General features: G+C 33.4%; 1 long non-coding RNA gene across 1 annotated transcript; it reads right to left on the bottom strand.

Annotated features, from left to right (window-relative positions):
* Positions 1–2,865: 2,865 nt before the first annotated feature.
* On the bottom strand, positions 2,866–6,045 carry LOC112958543. Its single transcript, XR_003251441.1, has 4 exons — positions 5,981–6,045; positions 5,480–5,690; positions 4,974–5,067; positions 2,866–3,075 (listed from the first exon to the last, which is right to left on the bottom strand). It is a non-coding gene; the product is annotated as an uncharacterized LOC112958543 (long non-coding RNA).
* Between the last annotated feature and the right edge of the window lie 1,103 nt (positions 6,046–7,148).

Below are 7,148 nucleotides of genomic sequence, written 5' to 3' on the forward strand. Positions count from 1 at the left end.
GAATCTACATTGTAAAAGTGAAGTAAATAAGTCTAGTGCCAAGCAGAGCACAAGAAAGAATCACTTAAATGCATGGCTGGAGAATAAAGTCAAGAACCCAACAGTATTATCAAAGATGAAACTACATAGCAATCCTTTATAATGTTCTGCTATCCTATAATACAATAAAATGTAACAGGAAAGGACTGTTTTGAAAGGTGTCATGAAGTAAATAGCACAATAACCAAGGCAAGCAATGCTTTCTCTTCTCTGAATACTGACCTAGAGCTATCACTTTTCAGTCTCCATGTGCTTGTATGAGATGTTTATAATGTCAGCAGTATTCAACAAACAGGTAAAAATCTAACAATTCTTTGTAGTAGAGTTCTTACACTAAAGCGTTACTTTCAGAAATTGAATCTGAATGTGTATCTACCAGTACCAGACTTTGCTCACTGGATAATCTTCAACAGCAGTGAGAACAGAGGAGAATTAGAGAAATTATGAACAATTTTAACAAAGTTAAAAAATAAAATAAAAATCTGTAAAAAACAGAGTTCTGACAGTTTACTAACTAACAAGGGAGAAAAATGAAAAAATGTTTTTGATATTTTTCATAAAGCTGAGATAAACTGGCATTTAGAACTTTTTTTTATTCATGGTCCGCTCTGTTTACCACTTCTTTTTAAAAAACGTCATTATGATCAATGTGTTCATCTATATCATGCCTTATACTTTCTTAAATTATATAATCTGTAAATGTTCGACTTTAAATGCTATTACTGTGAAATCATGGTGGTACTTTTCACTAAAAATAGCTTTACCTTAGACCAAGAAATTCAAAAGATGTTTTTAATTTTTCTTTCACAGTATCTCATTCATTTCTACCTCCTCCCTTCATTGCTGCAATATGCTGAATTGCCTATTAATTAAGAAAAGTGATTCTTTTGTTCACCTCAGCATTGTCAACTACCTTGTTGAAGATAGTTGAAAGTTAAGATCTTGTCACTTGTAATCTTACATCAGTTGTTCCATATAATACTGTAAAGAGGCAATACAACTCCAGTTATTTCCCTTCTTTTATTCAATCTACTGCAACACTTTAAAAAAAGCAATGTATACTACAAATTTAATGTTATGTCTCATATCTTTCAAAATCAAAAATTATTATTTCATATGAGATGAGCTGTGTGCCAAATGAGATGAACTGTGTGTGCCAAACACTTCAGGTATGCATGCCCATACTGAGTCATCAGTGTAGTCTATGATATTTTGGAATTTAATATTTTAAAATTTCTCATTTATATATTCACAACTCAAATTGTCTACAATCATTCATAATATTCATTCTTCACTATCTGTAACACATTTTTACTATCTATAACACTGTTGTTAAGAGTCCTGTACTCTCAGCTTTAATGACACTTCCTGAAAAGACATTAGCTTGAAAGCATAGCAGAGCCAGTGGTGTTCATGAAAGTTCATCACTACAAAATGTTCACGATTCCTGAGTTAACATTCAGACCATCTCAATCTTTTGGCATTAATTGGAATAGAAATAAACTGATCTTTCTTAATTTCCTATGGTCTTCAGGATATGCGTGTGACCATCTACAGCAAATGATGCCACAAGGACAGCTTAAAACAAAAAACAAACCAACCTCTTTGTTCCTTCAAAGAGCTCTACCAACCCATCTGGAAACCTTAGGACTAGAAAGTACCCAAGGAGCAGCAGACACAAAGCCTTGAAGAAGTATAGATGAAAGTAAAAAATAGTCAATAGACCCAGTACCCGTCATAAATGCCATCTTTAAAAAACATGTTACCTTTCTTGGAAATACCTTATTGTATGTTACTGACACAAGACATTAGAGCAGCTATATTAGCACAGAGCACTGTGGCACAACAGAAGGCATTTGGTTTCATCTAATGAGAATGCTTCATTTACCAATGCTTGCTTGCCTTACATTTGTGGCACTGTTCTTCAGACTCGAATCATTTTTAATGTCAGCATCTTATGTTAATCAGCCTATCACTACGAACTCATTACTATAGCTATATTTTGAGGATAATACATTCATCTAATAATGGCATATGTGAATATCACAGATGTTTTCCTAAGTGGTCTAGTGTTGCTTTAACTAAACGTAGTCAGTGCTTCAAAGCACTGCAAAGTCTGTTTCTTTAAACATTTGTAGTAAAGCCCTTCCTTTTCTACTTCCTAGTGTACTTTTTCCTGAATCATAAACAAGCAATATAAATGAAACAGTGGTGATAGATGTTCTAAAACTTGATAGGGAACTGCCAGCCTTTTTCTTCCTGACATCCCTTCCTTAATGGTAAGCTTCCTATGCTTATTATTATCTCTCATCACTCAAAATCATTTAGTGCAATATGGGTCTCAAATGTGGATTGAGAAGAAAATATTTCATAGACAGCTAGGCCAATCAGCCTTCTAAATTGTTTCTTATAACACAGCATGATTTTTTCCCCCCTCTGTCCTCACTCTAAGAGCCTAACAAGTTAGTCACCCACATCACAAGGTGATTCCAATTAGTATATAAGACTGCAAAAGAACTTTGAACCATAACCGCTATGTTAAACAAATCTTCTTTATTCTATTTAAATGGAAGAAAAAGGCTATCCCAAATATTAGAAATTAGCAAAATAGTAGGGGATTAATTAGTAACATTATAAAGCCTTCCTAGCACTGGAGCCGTGCATAATTCATTCCTGATTCTTACTTTATGAAAGGAAATACCTCTTTTATTCAAGAGCTTTCAATCCAACTCAGTGATGTTTTGGGTGTTCCTGGGTTTTTGTGTTTTATTAGGAATGTAAAGTAACAAATTATGGCTAAATGATAAAGAGATAGAAATAATGACAAAAAAAAAAGAACTCAATTTGAAGACATGTTTTCTCAATTTTTCTTCTGAACACCTGGATTTGAAACAGTAATGAGTTTTGGATCTTTAGGATTACTCTTTGAGCACCGCTACATCTGGACTATGCATGAGGTTGCCCCATCTTCTGAGCTTTTGCACTTCTTATGGCCATTTTATTTTTACAATTATTCCTGAATTTCTTTATTTTGTTCTGTAACAATGGAGAAGACATGTCATGAGCCATGTGTAGCCCCATATTATTTCATTGTACAGCATTTCTTAGATTTTGAAACAGAAAAAAAAAAATGAGAAGTAGTTTGAAACTATACCCTTAGCATTTTTAACATAACATACTTCTGCTGCAAATATTTACAAGTCAAATGCATTATTATGTTCACCCATTTCTTGTGCTATAACTGAGATGTGGTCTCCGTATTAAAATATTACCCGTCAATAAAGGTAACCTGTCAATAAAGATTTTAAGACTTAAGGACTTAATGATACTCAAGGAAAAAAAAGTTTCTACTCCATGTAATACTACTCATCTTCAGAATTCAGAGCTTAAATCTAACAATAAAACATAAAAATATCTTTGGCCAATTTAGGTTCACATATATTGCCAGAGAAAGTTAATGATAACTTAATGGAAGATCAGGTCTTCCATTTTCAATTAAAAAGCAACAATTTATTACATTTTATCCGGCAGATGCCAGTCAGCTATGATCTGTTAACTTTAATAATACATTTGAGGAGTATAAATTAATATTTTCTTTCCTGTCCCTATAACCTATTAATTTGATCAACATTTTGTGTCATGAATTGACTACTCAGAATGCCTACATTTTCTTAACCTCTTTGACAAATGGAAAGACACGTCTAGGGTACCCAACTGTGTATTATCTACACTACAAATCACCTGTCTTCACTAGTTAGCTTCTGCCCTGAAACACACAAGGAAGCTCAGGTGTTCATATCACCAAGGCACGAAGCCTTAAAACTCCTTTTTTTTCTTTTTTTTTTTTCCTCTCCTTTCTTTGAAAATGACTTCTGAATGGCAACTGAAACAGTTTTCTGAAACTGACTGGTTATGGGTGAATGGCAAAGCAAAAATCAGAACTAGTGTATTTGAAACAAAATTTGACACTTTTATAATAACATAGATTGAAAGCCTGGCCACAGTGCTGTTGTTCAATGTCTGGAGTCATAGAGAAGGCAGAATGTGAGCTGACATCTTCACTCAGTTTATGCTTAAGGGCAGAGGGTTACCTCTTCTAATTGTAACATTTCCTTGACTCTGTCAATCTGAGGTAGCCTTTAGAACTTTGAGTGTATCTTCATCAATAGCTTTATTTGGTTTTTTTTTTTTTTTAAGTGTGATTTATTACAAATTCATTCACTAAGTTCAGTGTGAGTATTAATATCACAATTCTGCCTAGACTTTAAAAACTACTACTGCTTTTGATTTTCTCTTTGAGTGATGACAATGCTGTCTCATTTTTCTGAGTGGTGTACACCCTAGGTGACTAACAATACAAGGCTCATGTGCAGCTCACTTGTCATGACTTCCCATGTGATTTATTTAAATGTAGAAGTTTTGCTTACTGAATTAAGTAACTTGTAAGGAAGCGCCACTTTATACTTTTTTCTTATGGGTACAGTATTCTATCATCCATCAAATATTTGCAAATATCCAAATACCACTCACCTAGAGTATGTATTCAATGACTGAAATAATTGCAATTGAACCACATATACCAGAACTGAATTCAATGCTATCTTAACTGTTTGTGAAAAGTTATAGAGAATCTGTTTCAATCCATTTCAAGAACCTGCTTCTTTATATTCTTTGGAAGTTTTGATACAAAGTCTATGACAGTAGAATTAAGTCCAGTATATTTTAAAAGTAACATACTTAATATGATAAAATACCTATGTAGCCTTCTCAGAAGATAGGTGTTACTTCAAAATGTATGCCCGATTACTTGTAGATCACATATTAAATGTAATGACTAAAAGAATGATGCTTGTCACACAAAAGCAATCCTATTTTCATATGAAATTCAGATAATTATTCCATTGGTTGTATTATAAGCAATGAGCAAATTTTACCTGAGCAAATCAGCTCTGCATGAGCACTGTTTGTCTACATGTGTGCAGTAGCTCCTACAAACACAAGCATAGGCTCTTTTCCTCTGTAAAGATTCTATAAAAAAATGCACAAATTTGCAGAACATCAAATTATCTTAAATTATTTTTCATCTGAACATTTAAGTTTGTGGACATGTTATCTGCAACACAACACTAAACCACCAAAACACATTTTACCTAAAGCACATACACAGCTCTACTGAAGCCTTACAGACCATTCACATACTTAAACTTAGGTAATTGCTTAACAGCTTCACTAAAGTAAAGCCATAAGAATATATTTCCTCTAATATTTGTGATCTGCTAAGACGAATTGAGCATTACATAGAACAATGTTTAAAGTACAAGCCCCTTGGATTCAGCTATGGTTTAAAGTACAAGATAGCTCTTTTACAATTTAAAAATTACTTATTCTAAAAAATGAAGATGAAAATTAATACGTGAGAACTTTGAGGCTAACGACTTACCTGTCATCACAAAAACACAAAGGCATAGGTAGAATTTAGCTTTCAGGAAACCATATTCATTATCCTCAGTTGTGAAGTCTTCCTTTCCATTTCGATAAAGTAGTCCTTCAATCAAGGGAAGTCTGCAGCAAACAAGGCAGACAGTATACAGACAAGAGCTCTTCTTACTTCATAAACTCCACTAAGCTCCAAAGGATGTTCATCCAGTGACCTAAAAGAAAAAAAAATGTATTATGTTAATTAACAATGATGATACAAAGTATAAGATATATGTAAAACTTTCCCCAGTTGAAAGTATTTTCTAAAAGATACTACTGTAACAGCAGCGATTTTAATTTCAAATCCATCAAAAGGTTTCTCATAAGCACTAAAGAGGGATTTCCAAGGTAATCAATGCTAATAAGTAGTTCTGTCACAAGATTTCATGAGGGAAATGCAATTAAATGATGTTATCAAGTGCTTAGGGAAAAGAGGGCAAGTGTAAAGGTTGCAACTTATTACAGTCTAATCTTTTGATTTCATTGTCTGACTTTGTATGGGCTTCAGTGCCTAAATGCTTAGTGAAATAGTTGGGAAAGGTGAAGGAAAGGGAAGGGCTATGTCTATTAATTGCCTGGATAAATTAGTAGAAATGCATGTGACAAGAAACAGAAATCATTGCCAACAAATGTGGGCCATTATGTGAATTAATTGATCTGAACTGGTTTTGTTTGTTCTTCTTGATGGACCGCAGGTTTTTCTCTTTTGTTAGTGAGTAGGGAATAGAGAGGAAAGGAAAGTGCTCTCATGAAAGAAAACACTCATTGCAGGGTATGAAGAGATAACCCATGACAAAATTCATGCCAAATGCAAATCTGATGGCCTTATCTATGTTGGATTGGATGCACTATTATGAGCTGCATGCTCAGAACACTCAAACTGTAAATTGTAAGAATGAAAAGGAAGATATTCTAATGTCATAATCCTGGAAAATGGCCAACAAATAATATAGTGCTACAAATTCCATTTGACTTCATAACTTAGCAACAGAACACAAAACTTCAGAGAACTGAGTCTGTTATTGAACTATTGTTTAACATTGTTTATGAAATATTTTCAGAAATAATCTAGCACTGAAACACACGCAAAAATAGGAAAATGGTTGGATTTTTTCTTTATTTCTTATTTTCATACTAGCAATTCTACTACAAATCCAGATATTTTTCCAAGACTGAATTAGAAAATGAAAAGTGGTCTCTATGGCCATTAGCAAGACATATTCCAAAATTGTTTCAGTTGAATTATGACAAATTATTTGCATATTAAAACAAAAGAGAATGATGTTGCTTTTCTCTGAAGTATTGTATCACTATTTTGTAAACAACATAATTCTCATTAGACTGACAGAGTGGGAAAGATTTGTATATTTATGCTCTGTGGAGTAAAATACCAGTATTACAAATGTGTACAGTTCAGTAATCCATGTCTATTGACCTTGTCATTCTGATTCCACTGAGAAAGTGGGAATGGGATTTTCACATCTTTTATTTACTCACAGGCTGAAATTAGTTCTATGGCCTATGGGCTCCCTGAAGCTACTTCTGTGATTCACTGAATTGTTTCTGCTCTGTTATTGCACATTAGAAATGAAATAACTGCCAACAATTGCTTTCTGACCAAATACTATAGG

Source organism: Nothoprocta perdicaria, unplaced genomic scaffold, assembly GCF_003342845.1.
Source record: "Nothoprocta perdicaria isolate Ctin4 unplaced genomic scaffold, notPer1 scaffold_88, whole genome shotgun sequence".
NCBI classification, from domain to species: domain Eukaryota; kingdom Metazoa; phylum Chordata; class Aves; order Tinamiformes; family Tinamidae; genus Nothoprocta; species Nothoprocta perdicaria.